The sequence below is a fragment of the Anolis carolinensis genome, unplaced genomic scaffold (genome assembly GCF_035594765.1).
Source record: "Anolis carolinensis isolate JA03-04 unplaced genomic scaffold, rAnoCar3.1.pri scaffold_8, whole genome shotgun sequence".
Lineage (NCBI taxonomy): Eukaryota > Metazoa > Chordata > Lepidosauria > Squamata > Dactyloidae > Anolis > Anolis carolinensis.
In genome coordinates this window covers 15,275,899-15,280,247 of record NW_026943819.1, presented here as the reverse complement: position 1 = coordinate 15,280,247, position 4,349 = coordinate 15,275,899, and the positions used below count along the sequence as shown (strand labels likewise).

At 40.6% G+C, this 4,349-nt stretch overlaps 1 protein-coding gene across 2 annotated transcripts in view; it reads left to right on the top strand.

Annotated features, from left to right (window-relative positions):
- ykt6 (YKT6 v-SNARE homolog) overlaps positions 1-4,349 on the top strand; it is a 57,059-nt gene that overhangs the window by 33,235 nt on the left and 19,475 nt on the right. For both annotated transcript variants that reach the window (XM_016995612.2, XM_003224196.4), the window contains exon 2: positions 4,041-4,307. The gene's annotated coding sequence lies outside the window, so the exon portion shown is untranslated. The remainder of the gene's footprint in view (positions 1-4,040; positions 4,308-4,349) is intronic.

Sequence of the window (4,349 nt, the reverse complement as noted above, 5' to 3'; positions counted from 1 at the left end):
TTAACTATTGTAGAGATGACTGTTATTTTTTTATTTTTCCTGTCCAGCCTTGTTTGAAGTTTACTGCCTCTCTCTTCTCTAGGATCAGTGTGAGCTTCCTTGTCTTCTTGGTGGTCTTCTTTCTCCTTTTCCTTTTCTGTCTTCATCTCAGTACCATGTCTTTCTCACTAGTCTTTATTTGATCCACTATATTTCTTACAGTTGTTTCTTGCCTCCACTTTTCTTTTTCTCTGTTCTTTTAATCAGACACCCTGATTTCTTTGTCCAGCTTCCTAGCTTTTATTTCTTCTCTTCCATATACATACATACACACAAGGGAAGAAGCCTGAACACATATACTCACAAACACATAATATATTCACGCCCCAACTTTCATACACTGACAATGACATATGAAAGCCCGTAACTTTCTATTCCTCCGCAGGAAATATTTTTTCACACTAGGAAAAGATGTGTATATATTTATTTTAATCTTCAAATGACTTGCAGGAGAAACAGTTGGGTTTCTTCTCTTTTTGCAAGTTTGTTAGTATCCATATTTGTATATGCTCTTTCTCCTAGATTTCCCTTTAAACATGCTGTTTGGGATTTCAAAAAACATAGACAATATGTAGATTTCATAGAAAATACATTAGTTTCCCCTTGCTACTGCTTCCTCCTTAAGTAACAAATAAGGACATTTTCTTAAGACTCCTCCTCCTTCTCTTTTCTGCATCCCTCTCCTCTGATCTCAGTGCTAAATACACTTCTGCCTTTGGGGTCAGGCCATTTCCTGCACCACCTCATCTTCTGGATCATTTTCATATCCCACCTCTATGGATGCTTCCACATGGAAGGCTCCTCCTGGTGCCACTGATAAAAGATCTATCTGTTTACATATATATACTGTCCAGTTTTAATATAGTTCTCTCTTTACTGGACTTCACTATTGTGGGAGAAAAAATGCAAAAAACCAAGAGTTCCTGTAAAATTTATCCATAAGGTAAGGCAATTACACAATAGTCTGGAATAACCCCTAGTCTTTGGCATTGTTGCCTGATCCCACAGGGTTTGATCTCAATCATACTGACCTCTCACCTCTTTCAAAATAATTGACCTTAGCATTCAATTGTTTCAAATGTTGCCATGGATATTCTTCAGTATTCCTCCATCGGGGTGACTGAATAGTGTTAACAGTGATAAGATACTCTTTGGTTAGTCTAGAATTGATTCAATTCTAGAAGGATACCCACTGATTGTAGACAAAGGATGCATTTAGACTGTACAATTAATGCAGTTTGAGACCACTTGAACTGCTATGGCTCGGTGATATGAAATCACTACACTGCCTCTCTTCATTCTATGTTTGTTTTGTTTAAACTTTTGTCTCATGCTTTTATGGTTGTATTTTAACTGTTTTAATATGAGCTTTAATAAATATATCTGACCATGTTCTGCCCTGCCTCAAGCCAAAAGGCGAGGGGGAGATAATAAATAAAAATATTATTATTATTATTAGTAGTAGTAGTAGTAGTAGTGGTATTGCTATTATTATTTAGAATGTCTTTAGCCTTTTCTGCCCAAGTGATGTTGCCTCATTAAACTATAGCAAAAGCCTCATAGAATCTTTAAAAGGTTTTTATTGCCACAAACATTTGTAAAGAAATGATGTACTCCTCTTTAGGGCATCACAAGACACAAAATCTGTTTTTAGTGCAACAGATTAACACACCTAAATTGGGCATTATAATTAAGACAGCCACAAAGTGATTGCAACATAAATACAAGCACAAGAAATACAGGTCAGTAATTATGGGATTGTTTTCATCTTTTCCATTACTTGAAGAGCATGGGATGACATTTTGAGTTGTCAAAGTAGGAGAGTGAAAAGATGAGGTAAAAATAAATGAAATTGGAGGTAAAAAATGAAATTGAAGAAGACATTCCTGAGTGGCCATACAAACATTTGAAAATGTGTTAGTTCGTTTAAGACCCAAAATTCAGCACATCCAAACTAGGAGGAAGTAATGTAACGCACAAATACCAAATGAAAACCATGAATTAATCTAGATCTCTCTGTGTTCATTGTAAGAGAAATATTACTAAATTGTCCTTTTTTTACAACCCTTGGATGGTGGCAAACTAGCCCCAGCTCCACCTCTGAGCTTGAATTCTTCACATTAGAGGTCTGTGACAAACCAGATGGAGACCCTAGACAACTCTTAGTGTTACACAGCATCAAGAACTACTTTTTGATGTAATGTATTTCATGTGAAATAGGACCATGAAATTAGCATTTCCTGTTATCTTTTATCTGAGGGAAGAGAAAAACATGCTATTCACCGTGGGGCTTCCTATTCACTGCAGGCTTGCTAAACTTAAGGGATTTCTTTAAACAACTTTGCTTAACAGGGGAAGAGGGACAGTAGAGAAATTCTCTTTATTTTTATTTTCTGGCCAATGTTCATTGATTTAATGTTGGAAACCCATGAAAGCAAAACCAGTTTCAGTAATAATGATCGCAGTAAAATAACTAATGTGACAGCAAGGGCCACGATTCCTAGCGATCACCACTAGGGACTCACAGAGTGTGCAGTACTTCCCATTCTTTTAAATCATTTATTTAATTTTGATAATACAGCACAACAAAACAAATTATTGGTTTCTTGGTTTTTAGGGCTGTTCCTGGGGTTATTTAGGGCACCCATTCAGAAAATGGCATTGGATAGACCACATCCACTCTAGTTACTTAGAAATGGTTACCATGGTCTTCTATGGGCAAGTTCTGATTTTTGTGTCGGTTTTGTAACATATCTCACAACACACAACTTCACTTCAAACACTCTCAACAATTGCATAACAACTGGAGCAAGATCAAATTTGTACTGAATTCATGGCAGTCATGTCAAGGGGGAGATAGCAGTATTGGCAGTTTGTGTACAGCGTTGCCAGTCTCGTGAATTTCTGCAATATGTTCAGTGTCAAAAACCTGAGTGGAGATGGAAAAACTGGTCCCATTTTTTGGAACCAAATCAGATATTGCCAGAAACAGGTCTAGCTTTTGTGGCACCGAAAGGTTTGTTGGCCAGAGCAATGTGTAGACTACTTGTTTTCTGGCTTCTCATTCTGCTGCTACCTCAGAGAAGTTTTGGAGCACATCAAGCTTGAACATGAGCCAACAGTGTCATTCAGCAGCTAAAAAAGCCAATGGGATTTTGGGATGCATCCAAAAGGGTACAAGTGTCTAGATCAAGAGACATACTGGTGCTTCTCTATTCTGCTTTGCTAAGACCTCACCTGGAATATCACTGTATCCAATTCTGGGCACCACAGTTCAAAAGAGATACTGACTTTAGGCTAGGTGTTCAGAGGAGGGCAACTGAAATGATCAGAGGTCTGAAGACTGTGAATTGCTATGAGGAGCGTCTTAACAAACTGGGAATGTTTAGCCTGCAGAAGGGAAGGTTCAGAGGAGACATGAGAGCCATGTATAAATACTGTATATGAAAGGGTGTCACAAGAAAGAGGGAACAATCTTAATTTCTGTTGCCCTGAAGACTAGGATGTGGAACAACGGCTTCAAACTACAAGAAAGGAGACTCCACCCGAACATTAGGAAGAACTTCCTGACCCTACGAGCTGTTTGGCAGTGGAACTCTCTGCCTTAAGAGTCTGGTGGAAGCTCATTCCTTGGAAACTTTTAAACTATGGTACCCAACCTTTGGTTCTCCGGTGTTTTGGACTTCAGCTCCCACAATTCCTAACAGCTGGTAAGATGGCTGGGATTTCTGGGAGCTGAAGTCCAAATCACCTGGAGGCCCAAAGGTTGGGACCACTGTTTTAAACAGAAGCTGGATGGCCATCTGCCAGGGGTGCTTTGAATGTGTTTTTTCCTGCATGGCAGGGGGTTGGACTAGATGGCCCATGCGGTCTCTTCCAAACTTGGGCCTTCCCTCCAGGTGTTTTGGGCTTCAACTCCCACAATTCCTAACAGCCTACCAGTTGAAGTGCCTGGTGTAGACCCTCCCGCCCCTCTTCCTCCCCCCAACTTCTCCCCGCAGGATTCTGCCACTGTTTCGCCTTCTCCTTCCTCCTTTTCCGCGCCACGCAACTTCCTGCTGACGTCATTACGACGCGCCTGGGCCTTCCTCACGCAGACGCCGCACACTAGTCAACTAGTCCCGTCGTCGAGTCGGCACCACTTCCGGCTTTAGGCTCCACATCCGGGGGGAAAGTCTTGCCGGCTTCCGCTTTGTCTCTCCGCTCCGGCTGCCTCTGGCTCCAACTAGACCGGCGAATTTGCCGTTTCCTGAAGCATTCCAATATTGGTAAGTGCCTTTATGTAGAGAACTGCAATGAGGAAAGTCTGC